This window comes from Drosophila tropicalis, unplaced genomic scaffold, assembly GCF_018151085.1.
Source record: "Drosophila tropicalis isolate 14030-0801.00 unplaced genomic scaffold, ASM1815108v1 contig_409, whole genome shotgun sequence".
NCBI lineage: Eukaryota > Metazoa > Arthropoda > Insecta > Diptera > Drosophilidae > Drosophila > Drosophila tropicalis.
Window position 1 is genome coordinate 405,101 of NW_027172872.1, and position 12,846 is coordinate 417,946.

General features: G+C 40.5%; 1 long non-coding RNA gene across 1 annotated transcript in view; it reads right to left on the reverse strand.

The window, feature by feature from the left end:
- Positions 1 to 2,629: 2,629 nt before the first annotated feature.
- LOC137573479 (uncharacterized) overlaps positions 2,630 to 12,846 on the reverse strand; it is a 43,716-nt gene continuing 33,499 nt past the window's right edge. The window contains exons 3-4 of the long non-coding RNA XR_011031898.1: positions 8,259 to 8,499; positions 2,630 to 2,790 (exon numbers count right to left, since the gene is read on the reverse strand). This is a non-coding gene — a long non-coding RNA (uncharacterized lncRNA). The remainder of the gene's footprint in view (positions 2,791 to 8,258; positions 8,500 to 12,846) is intronic.

The following is a 12,846-nucleotide window of genomic DNA, read 5'->3' on the forward strand; positions in this document are numbered from 1 at the left end:
GGATGGGGTGGCCTAATCTTATCGTACTTCACAATTTTAAAAAAATGAAGTGCACTATTGGACATGATAAAGAGAATTGACCAAAATAGTGCAAGAGACAGCGCTCCTCTGGGCAAAAAACAAACGAGTTTCTGCGGAAAACTAAATTAATAATCTGCTAAATAAATAAGCTCTTAACTTCACCTGTATAGTCGGCACAAAAAACTTATTTCTCTGCACTGTGCACTTTATGTAATATACTACAATTGCACTATATACTTGTGCTTGTAATATGGTTCACCAAATGTAGGTACATATGTATAGTTCGGCCAAAAAAAATCAAATGTGCTCGAGTCTTTAGCTAGACTATTATTAATAAGCGTCTAATAAGTTTTCACACGCCGAGCGAATCGAGCAGTTGGCCGCCAAAATGGCTCCCCAACCAGTCGGGCCGTACGTTGATTCAACGTGACTTTCTTACCCCAATATTTTCCATAATTTAAGCCTAAACTTTACCACTTAAGTTCCAAAACTCGTAAGGAAGCCAGAGCCATTGTTTCGAGGACACTCTTGACTAATCAATAGTTCTAGTCCGCGTGGGATAACCTCATTGCACGGTACGTAAATAATTGAGCAGGGAGTGAGGTTTAGGATTTTTTACAAAAGAGAATGCGGTCATACTGTGATACTGCTCCTGTTTATCACCCTCATTCAAATCCGATAATTTTATAAAGCCCCCTGCACTTCTAATGTTAACTGCAGTTTTTCTTTTAACCGAACCATTTCGGTTGTGCAGACTTTTGCTGTAAATAAATCATAGTGTTTAAAACGAAATTCCCGCTCGTTCTAATTACTTGTACCAACTCACCTATACCAGAGGATATTGGCAACCGCCAAGTGCTGGTTTTTGCAAAGGTCGTGAGAGAGCAACGAAGGCAGGAACGGATTAGGTTACGACAGTACTCGGTGCGCGGATCTTTGACGCAATAACTTGAGATTGAATAAACAAAAAAAAAATAGCATACGGCATGATATGGCCGCTGCTCTCAGCGACAGAACTGATTCTCTCTGCCGCTACTTTTAGCGGCCTTCAACAAAGTTCAAATTGTATAATATCAAAAGTTCATTCAAAAAAACACGTTTCAATGCTAAAGACCTAGGCATAAGTATATTCATCAACTTTCTTTACTTTATTACAAAACCATATATATGACTGGTATAATGGAAATATATATAACATTTTAACTGGCTCAAAATCTAATCAATGTTGCACAATCGGTGCTGTGCGGTTTCTGAAGCATTCTGCTTCTGAGCTCGTAACAATACGATCTCACGCTAGAAAAAATACCAGATTGAGTAATAGTCCTATGGACTCATCTGATCCATTAATATTAAGCTATTATATAAACAAAACACTGAAACATTTTTAAGAATAAACCATTCCAATAGAATTTATAAACGTCTACATTTTTTAAATCTTTGACAGCTCTAAAAATTGACTTATTTGCGCGGAAAGCCGCAAACTGCTTGTCTGTATCCTCTTGATAAACATACATTTTATCGAATTGCACAAATTGCCTTTTGCCATTCGATTTCATTCTGATATAATAATCGATAAATCTGTTTCTATAACAAATTCAAAATTCAAATTCTAAACCAAATTCAAATTCTGTTTCATATCTAATTCTGACTTCAGATTTCAAAACGATCCCGATTAATAAGTAGGTATATAAAACCGACACATGTTAATTTTTATGAAAGTTCCATAATATGAAACAAAGTTTTAAAAAACACGTACTGTTTTCGTTTCTATGGGCAAAAAAAGAAAGTCTTAAGCTTATATTTAATAATATAACAATAATATTATAGAACAAATATAAATGCATGTCAAAATTAGTAAAAAATAGTATGTAACCCGATTATAGATATCGATGGCTCCATCAGTCATAAGTAGACCTGAGATGGTCAGCAGTTAACTATGGTTTGCTACCATAAAAAAAAAACGTATTTTGCTGGCCTAACACTATGTCGAACTATGCACTGGTGAGCTCTCTATTTTTACTATAAAAGAAAGGCATTATTCTTAGTAAGATCAGATACCAATTGTAGTTACATCGGGTGTGCATGGCTGTGTCTTTGGCCCCCATCTCTATCTTTGTAATCTCGCTCCGAAGTCCACCCAATTTATGTGTTTGTTGCGACAACTATTACTATCACTGGTTTATGTGCTAGTGCATATTTACTTATAAATAAATTCAGGAAATACTAACGTCTTCCATTGAACAGTAAGAAATATACATTTTTCTGACAATAGTTCAGAAAATACCGAATGTTTTGATAAAAGTCGATGTTCTTGAGTTTGCCATTTAAATGGGAGCTATATGAATAATGATTTCAATCCATGTAGTACATACAAGTCTACATGGAGAAATTAAATTTTGTAGCTCCTACGGTCTGGGAGGAGGTTGCGCTAATCTAGACGGGACGCAAATTTCAGGATGATCAAGATATATATATACTTTATATTGTCAAAGTCCTTATATGCAATGTACATTTGTGAAAAAAATTACCATACAATTTTTGCAAGGGTATAAAAAGAAATTTAAGCCAATCTTTGATTTAGGAGCCAAACACGAATATTCTGCCATCATTTTATTATAGAATAATGCTCAATCTTGCAAATTTATTCGTTCCAAATAGATGTAATACGTTAAAACATTTGTTTTACAAATAGAACAATTTTTCCATTAAGATATCCGCAACGTTCCTCTGAATACTTTGTCCAATCAAATAGGCCATTTTATGAGCATACTGAAATACAAAAATAAATAAAAATTACAAGATGTATATGTAAATAAGAAGGAAAAATCCTAACTGCAATATGCAAAATATAAAGAGAGAAAGAAAGACAAAATTGATAGTACTAAAACACAAAACAAGAAAAACTTGTAGCATGCGCGAAGTTAACAGCCGCGATCAAAAAGACAAAAGAAAAGATAGCAAGAACACAATATGTACATTCGTTTTTGTTTTGCCTTAATTTGAATTGACTTGAGTTTGAATTTTAATTTAAACTTCAAATTGAACTATTTTTACAGTTCGCGATGTAAGCGATAGTGTAAAATAAATGTTTAAGAATAAACATCGTTGTTCGTGGAGGGGCGGAAGGATCCAAATAAATACAAGTAGTTGGCGGGTGCCAATTTCTTCTGGGTATGGTGAGCGGGTGGTGAATTAAAAACGCGCGAAAACTTCGGTTAAATAAACTTATGCTTTATTAAATATTCACAGAGAGCCCGACACACACGAAATGGTTCGGGTTGAAAAAATTGACAAATCGTAAAGGCAAAAGAACGGGTGTTCGGGTGAAAAGCTCGATTCAGACTCACTATGGCGATTTACAGGAGAACCCTTCGTCACCCTCCTCAGTATGACCGAATTCGGTTTTGGGAACAACCCTACCCCTCACTCTCTGCTGTTCACCCGGTGGCGTGAACATACCGCCCCCCTTGCAACAAGTTGCAATTGCCTCGCTGGACATGTCTAAGGATGGGGGATGGCAGCGTTCTGGATCGCCAAGACACGGGTGGAGATGGAGGGGGGAACTTTGGATGCAGATGGAGTAGGCGGCACGATGGCTGAAGACCTTTGGATAGAAGCCCGAATGAAAGGCGGGTGCTTTTCGGGTCTTTGCTCCTTGGGTTGGATGTACGCGACAGAGCTGTCGATGTGCAAGAGCGTGTGGTGTTGCTTGCCACATCGATGGCATCCTGCTGTGCTCCTGCAGGAACCATTGGAATGCTCATGAGCCAAACAGTTCGGGCAGTATCCGTTGCTTAAGACTACCCGTAGCCTGTCGTCAGCTCGTAGTCCTCGAAACTGTCGGCACTGACGGAGCGCGTGTACCCCTTGACAAACGCGGCACCTGAAGCAATTGGAACTGCGTTCTAAATCGGATGGTGCTGCTGTCCTTAGAGACAGTTTCGGGCTGCTGGAGGAGGTGGACCGAGACCGCCTGGATTTTCCAGTAACGGATCCACAGAGAACCCATCCGAACATCGTCTCGATCCCCACGAAAGAATCACCAACATTCTTGATGATTCGTTCCCCAAGGATAGTGGGAAGGAGCTCGGCTCCAAGCACCAAATCCACAGGAGCTCTTTGGTGAAATAGCGGATCAGCGAGCGGAAGGTCAAGCGAATCCTGCTTCACCTTATTCGGGACGGCGCGGGACGGAAGTGCTTCAGCTACACTAGGCAGCACCACGGCGACTGCTTGGAACTGTCGCAGCGGTTCGTCAGGAGGAGAAATCTGTAGGCGGCACACTTTGTCGCCGCTACCAGCATCGCATTGCCCAATACCGCGAATGCTAGTTGATACTTTGCAGCTTGGAGGATTAATCAATTCAAACATTCTTTGGGAAATAAAGGACGCTTCGGATCCCATATCAATCAAAGCGCGGATTTGAAACTGCTTGCCACGATGATGAATAGTTACCCTTGCAGTACCCAGGAGGCCAGTGTTGCGAGTGGAGGCGAAGTAACTTCCCACGTTTACAGGAGGGCTGCTGGAAGAATCGGAGGACGCAGGATTCGGAATTATACAAGCATCAGGTGCTGAGCTCTCTTGCACTTGAGCGGAAAAGGCCTGAGCTCGTGCCGTAGGTTTTCGGCTTACGGATGGAAAGGTCTGACCGCTAGAGTTTGGTTGAAGGACATCTGTGGCCTCTAGTACACGGTGGCGATCAGTTAGGAATCGATTCAGGTCGTCCCAGGATGAGACGGCGGTCTTATTTGGAACGGACTGTTCCCACAACAGAAGGGTGGATTTCGGCATTTTGCTCGTACAGATTGCTATGAGAAGGATATCCCAATTGTCTGTACAAGCCCCGGAAAGCTCAAGACCGGTTAAGCAACCTTGAATTGACGTCTGCAGTTCTCTCAACGCTTTGCCAGACTCTTGTGTTACAGCTGGGATCTGTAGAAGCTGCTTGGCTTGGCTCATAATCAATAATCGATTATTTTCGTATCGCGCAGTGAGGTTATCCCACGCGGACTGGAACCCTTCATTGGTCAAGGGTAACCTAGAAACAATGGCTCTGGCTTCACCGCGAGTTTTGCAACTTAAGTGGTAGAGTTTCTCCACTTGTGTTAGGCTTGGATTATGGATAAAAATCGCGGTAAACAAATCACGGAATGTAGGCCAAGCCAGGCTGTCTCCGTTGAAGATTTCGACATCGCACGGGGGAACTGTGTGGCTTTGGTGGGTGGAATCGACGGAGAGCGTGACTGGTGGGGAAGCCATTTTCGCGGACAACTGCTCGATTCGCTCTCCAAACAAAGTCCCGCCTCGCACATATACCATATAACAATATTCATGTTTGGCTTTAATTGTAGCTATGTGCTTCGGACTATCTTCGTTCTTTTGAGCCGTCAAGGCTTTATAGCATCGTGAAAACTCTGCCTCGACTTTTGTCCAAAGTGACTTAAGCTGGTCTAAGTGTATTTTAACGGAGACGAGTGGCACATCGTCAGCTAAAGCCTGGGACTCGCGAGTCTCGAACGCCGTTAATGCCTCGCACACGGCAACAAAGTCGGAAAGAGACATCGTAGAGTGTTCTCTGAGCTATTACGAATCGAATGGAAACAAATAACTTCGTGGAATTAGGGCTCTCAAGCGAGGAGATCGAAACGAAGCCGTAAGTGGACTGTATAATTTAAGTATAGAGGAGGAGTGAGAAAAAGAAATGACTCCTCTTTCTAATGAACACAATGAATAAGCATAGATAGCATAAATAAAATTAGAAGGATTTATAATTTTCCTCGCAGTTGTGTGAATAATTATAAGGATATATAATCACTTGGATATTAAAATTTATACAATGTGGAAAAATGTTTAAATTTATAAGAGTATTTAAAAGTATGGAAAAATTGAGACCAGTAGGATTGGGAGTGCCGAAAACTTTTCAATAAGAAAAAAAAAATTAGTTTTCATTAAACGGACAAGATCAATTTCATGGATCCCTGAGGAAAAGATCAAAATGCACCAAGACAAGCCAAAATATTAATTCCATATAAATAAAGTTGTACTTATTTTTCTTTAGAAAATATTTTGCGAATTAAATTCAATCAGTCGATTGAAATATGTTTGCACAATAAGAAAATCACGAAGGAAAAAATGGATGTCGTGACCGAGTCACGGCTTGGCTCATTACTCTATCTTCTCCCTCCATCTCCACCAGAGTCTTGGCGCTCCAGAACGCTGCCGTCCCCAATCCTAAGACATGTCCAGTGAGCCAAATGCAACTTGTTGCCAGGGGGCGGTATGTTCACGCCACCGGATGAACAGCAGGGAGTGAGGTTTAGGATTTTTTACAAAAGAGAATGGGGTCATACTGTGATACTGCTCCTGTTTATCACCCTCATTCAAATCCGATAATTTTATAAAGCCCCCTGCACTTCTAATGTTAACTGCAGTTTTTCTTTTAACCGAACCATTTCGGTTGTGCAGACTTTTGCTGTAAATAAATCATAGTGTTTAAAACGAAATTCCCGCTCGTTCTAATTACTTGTACCAACTCACCTATACCAGAGGATATTGGCAACCGCCAAGTGCTGGTTTTTGCAAAGGTCGTGAGAGAGCAACGAAGGCAGGAACGGATTAGGTTACGACAGTACTCGGTGCGCGGATCTTTGACGCAATAACTTGAGATTGAATAAACAAAAAAAATAGCATACGGCATGATATGGCCGCTGCTCTCAGCGACAGAACTGATTCTCTCTGCCGCTACTTTTAGCGGCCTTCAACAAAGTTCAAATTGTATAATATCAAAAGTTCATTCAAAAAAACACGTTTCAATGCTAAAGACCTAGGCATAAGTATATTCATCAACTTTCTTTACTTTATTACAAAACCATATATATGACTGGTATAATGGAAATATATATAACATTTTAACTGGCTTAAAATCTCAATGTTGCACAATCGGTGCTGTGCGGTTTCTGAAGCATTCTGCTTCTGAGCTCGTAACAATACGATCTCACGCTAGAAAAAATACCAGATTGAGTAATAGTCCTATGGACTCATCTGATCCATTAATATTAAGCTATTATATAAACAAAACACTGAAACATTTTTAAGGATAAACCATTCCAATAGAATTTATAAACGTCTACATTTTTTAAATCTTTGACAGCTCTAAAAATTGACTTATTTGCGCGGAACGCCGCAAACTGCTTGTCTGTATCCTCTTGATAAACATACATTTTATCGAATTGCACAAATTGCCTTTTGCCATTCGATTTCATTCTGAAATAATAATCGATAAATCTGTTTCTATAACAAATTCAAAATTCAAATTCTAAACCAAATTCAAATTCTGTTTCATATCTAATTCTGACTTCAGATTTCAAAACGATCCCGATTAATAAGTAGGTATATAAAACCTACACATGTTAATTTTTATGAAAGTTCCATAATATGAAACAAAGTTTTAAAAAACACGTACTGTTTTCGTTTCTATGGGCAAAAAAAGAAAGTCTTAAGCTTATATTTAATAATATAACAATAATATTATAGAACAAATATAAATGCATGTCAAAATTAGTAAAAAATAGTATGTAACCCGATTATAGATATCGATGGCTCCATCAGTCATAAGTAGACCTGAGATGGTTAGCAGTTAACTATGGTTTGCTACCATAAAAAAAAAACGTATTTTGCTGGCCTAACACTATGTCGAACTATGCACTGGTGAGCTCTCTATTTTTACTATAAAAGAAAGGCATTATTCTTAGTAAGATCAGATACCAATTGTAGTTACATCGGGTGTGCATGGCTGTGTCTTTGGCCCCCATCTCTATCTTTGTAATCTTGCTCCGAAGTCCACCCAATTTATGTGTTTGTTGCGACAACTATTACTATCACTGGTTTATGTGCTAGTGCATATTTACTTATAAATAAATTCAGGAAATACTAACGTCTTCCATTGAACAGTAAGAAATATACATTTTTCTGACAATAGTTCAGAAAATACCGAATGTTTTGATAAAAGTCGATGTTCTTGAGTTTGCCATTTAAATGGGAGCTATATGAATAATGATTTCAATCCATGTAGTACATACAAGTCTACATGGAGAAATTAAATTTTGTGGCTCCTACGGTCTGGGAGGAGGTTGCGCTAATCTAGACGGGACGCAAATTTCAGGATGATCAAGATATATATATACTTTATATTGTCAAAGTCCTTATATGCAATGTACATTTGTGAAAAAAATTACCATACAATTTTTGCAAGGGTATAAAAAGAAATTTAAGCCAATCTTTGATTTAGGAGCCAAACACGAATATTCTGCCATCATTTTATTATAGAATAATGCTCAATCTTGCAAATTTATTCGTTCCAAATAGATGTAATACGTTAAAACATTTGTTTTACAAATAGAACAATTTTTCCGTTAAGATATCCGCAACGTTCCTCTGAATACTTTGTCCAATCAAATAGGCCATTTTATGAGCATACTGAAATACAAAAATAAATAAAAATTACAAGATGTATATGTAAATAAGAAGGAAAAATCCTAACTGCAATATGCAAAATATAAAGAGAGAAAGAAAGACAAAATTGATAGTACTAAAACACAAAACAAGAAAAACTTGTAGCATGCGCGAAGTTAACAGCCGCGATCAAAAAGACAAAAGAAAAGATAGCAAGAACACAATATGTACATTCGTTTTTGTTTTGCCTTAATTTGAATTGACTTGAGTTTGAATTTTAATTTAAACTTCAAATTGAACTATTTTTACAGTTCGCGATGTAAGCGATAGTGTAAAATAAATGTTTAAGAATAAACATCGTTGTTCGTGGAGGGGCGGAAGGATCCAAATAAATACAAGTAGTTGGCGGGTGCCAATTTCTTCTGGGTATGGTGAGCGGGTGGTGAATTAAAAACGCGCGAAAACTTCGGTTAAATAAACTTATGCTTTATTAAATATTCACAGAGAGCCCGACACACACGAAATGGTTCGGGTTGAAAAAATTGACAAATCGTAAAGGCAAAAGAACGGGTGTTCGGGTGAAAAGCTCGATTCAGACTCACTATGGCGATTTACAGGAGAACCCTTCGTCACCCTCCTCAGTATGACCGAATTCGGTTTTGGGAAAAACCCTACCCCTCACTCTCTGCTGTTCACCCGGTGGCGTGAACATACCGCCCCCTTGCAACAAGTTGCAATTGCCTCGCTGGACATGTCTAAGGATGGGGGATGGCAGCGTTCTGGATCGCCAAGACACGGGTGGAGATGGAGGGGGAACTTTGGATGCAGATGGAGTAGGCGGCACGATGGCTGAAGACCTTTGGATAGAAGCCCGAATGAAAGGCGGGTGCTTTTCGGGTCTTTGCTCCTTGGGTTGGATGTACGCGACAGAGCTGTCGATGTGCAAGAGCGTGTGGTGTTGCTTGCCACATCGATGGCATCCTGCTGTGCTCCTGCAGGAACCATTGGAATGCTCATGAGCCAAACAGTTCGGGCAGTATCCGTTGCTTAAGACTACCCGTAGCCTGTCGTCAGCTCGTAGTCCTCGAAACTGTCGGCACTGACGGAGCGCGTGTACCCCTTGACAAACGCGGCACCTGAAGCAATTGGAACTGCGTTCTAAATCGGATGGTGCTGCTGTCCTTAGAGACAGTTTCGGGCTGCTGGAGGAGGTGGACCGAGACCGCCTGGATTTTCCAGTAACGGATCCACAGAGAACCCATCCGAACATCGTCTCGATCCCCACGAAAGAATCACCAACATTCTTGATGATTCGTTCCCCAAGGATAGTGGGAAGGAGCTCGGCTCCAAGCACCAAATCCACAGGAGCTCTTTGGTGAAATAGCGGATCAGCGAGCGGAAGGTCAAGCGAATCCTGCTTCACCTTATTCGGGACGGCGCGGGACGGAAGTGCTTCAGCTACACTAGGCAGCACCACGGCGACTGCTTGGAACTGTCGCAGCGGTTCGTCAGGAGGAGAAATCTGTAGGCGGCACACTTTGTCGCCGCTACCAGCATCGCATTGCCCAATACCGCGAATGCTAGTTGATACTTTGCAGCTTGGAGGATTAATCAATTCAAACATTCTTTGGGAAATAAAGGACGCTTCGGATCCCATATCAATCAAAGCGCGGATTTGAAACTGCTTGCCACGATGATGAATAGTTACCCTTGCAGTACCCAGGAGGCCAGTGTTGCGAGTGGAGGCGAAGTAACTTCCCACGTTTACAGGAGGGCTGCTGGAAGAATCGGAGGACGCAGGATTCGGAATTATACAAGCATCAGGTGCTGAGCTCTCTTGCACTTGAGCGGAAAAGGCCTGAGCTCGTGCCGTAGGTTTTCGGCTTACGGATGGAAAGGTCTGACCGCTAGAGTTTGGTTGAAGGACATCTGTGGCCTCTAGTACACGGTGGCGATCAGTTAGGAATCGATTCAGGTCGTCCCAGGATGAGACGGCGGTCTTATTTGGAACGGACTGTTCCCACAACAGAAGGGTGGATTTGGGCATTTTGCTCGTACAGATTGCTATGAGAAGGATATCCCAATTGTCTGTACAAGCCCCGGAAAGCTCAAGACCGGTTAAGCAACCTTGAATTGACGTCTGCAGTTCTCTCAACGCTTTGCCAGACTCTTGTGTTACAGCTGGGATCTGTAGAAGCTGCTTGGCTTGGCTCATAATCAATAATCGATTATTTTCGTATCGCGCAGTGAGGTTATCCCACGCGGACTGGAACCCTTCATTGGTCAAGGGTGACCTAGAAACAATGGCTCTGGCTTCACCGCGAGTTTTGCAACTTAAGTGGTAGAGTTTCTCCACTTGTGTTAGGCTTGGATTATGGATAAAAATCGCGGTAAACAAATCACGGAATGTAGGCCAAGCCAGGCTGTCTCCGTTGAAGATTTCGACATCGCACGGGGGAACTGTGTGGCTTTGGTGGGTGGAATCGACGGAGAGCGTGACTGGTGGGGAAGCCATTTTCGCGGACAACTGCTCGATTCGCTCTCCAAACAAAGTCCCGCCTCGCACATATACCATATAACAATATTCATGTTTGGCTTTAATTGTAGCTATGTGCTTCGGACTATCTTCGTTCTTTTGAGCCGTCAAGGCTTTATAGCATCGTGAAAACTCTGCCTCGACTTTTGTCCAAAGTGACTTAAGCTGGTCTAAGTGTATTTTAACGGAGACGAGTGGCACATCGTCAGCTAAAGCCTGGGACTCGCGAGTCTCGAACGCCGTTAATGCCTCGCACACGGCAACAAAGTCGGAAAGAGACATCGTAGAGTGTTCTCTGAGCTATTACGAATCGAATGAAAACAAATAACTTCGTGGAATTAGAGCTCTCAAGCGAGGAGATCGAAACGAAGCCGTAAGTGGACTGTATAATTTAAGTATAGAGGAGGAGTGAGAAAAAGAAATGACTCCTCTTTCTAATGAACACAATGAATAAGCATAGATAGCATAAATAAAATTAGAAGGATTATAAGGATTATAAGGATATATAATCACTTGGATATTAAAATTTATACAATGTGGAAAAATGTTTAAATTTATAAGAGTATTTAAAAGTATGGAAAAATTGAGACCAGTAGGATTGGGAGTGCCGAAAAAAAAAGGGAAAAAAAACTCGGAATTAGTTTTCATTAAACGGACAAGATCAATTTCATGGATCCCTGAGGAAAAGATCAAAATGCACCAAGACAAGCCAAAATATTAATTCCATATAAATAAAGTTGTACTTATTTTTCTTTAGAAAATATTTTGCGAATTAAATTCAATCAGTCGATTGAAATATGTTTGCACAATAAGAAAATCACGAAGGAAAAAATGGATGTCGTGACCGAGTCACGGCTTGGCTCATTACTCTATCTTCTCCCTCCATCTCCACCAGAGTCTTGGCGCTCCAGAACGCTGCCGTCCCCAATCCTAAGACATGTCCAGTGAGCCAAATGCAACTTGTTGCCAGGGGGGCGGTATGTTCACGCCACCGGATGAACAGCAGGGAGTGAGGTTTAGGATTTTTTACAAAAGAGAATGGGGTCATACTGTGATACTGCTCCTGTTTATCACCCTCATTCAAATCCGATAATTTTATAAAGCCCCCTGCACTTCTAATGTTAACTGCAGTTTTTCTTTTAACCGAACCATTTCGGTTGTGCAGACTTTTGCTGTAAATAAATCATAGTGTTTAAAACGAAATTCCCGCTCGTTCTAATTACTTGTAACAACTCACCTATACCAGAGGATATTGGCAACCGCCAAGTGCTGGTTTTTGCAAAGGTCGTGAGAGAGCAACGAAGGCAGGAACAGATTAGGTTACGACAGTACTCGGTGCGCGGATCTTTGACGCAATAACTTGAGATTGAATAAACAAAAAAAAATAGCATACGGCATGATATGGCCGCTGCTCTCAGCGACAGAACTGATTCTCTCTGCCGCTACTTTTAGCGGCCTTCAACAAAGTTCAAATTGTATAATATCAAAAGTTCATTCAAAAAAACACGTTTCAATGCTAAAGACCTAGGCATAAGTATATTCATCAACTTTCTTTACTTTATTACAAAACCATATATATGACTGGTATAATGGAAATATATATAACATTTTAACTGGCTCAAAATCTAATCAATGTTGCACAATCGGTGCTGTGCGGTTTCTGAAGCATTCTGCTTCTGAGCTCGTAACAATACGATCTCACGCTAGAAAAAATACCAGATTGAGTAATAGTCCTATGGACTCATCTGATCCATTAATATTAAGCTATTATATAAACAAAACACTGAAACATTTTTAAGAATAAACCATTCCAATAGAATTTATAAACGTCTACA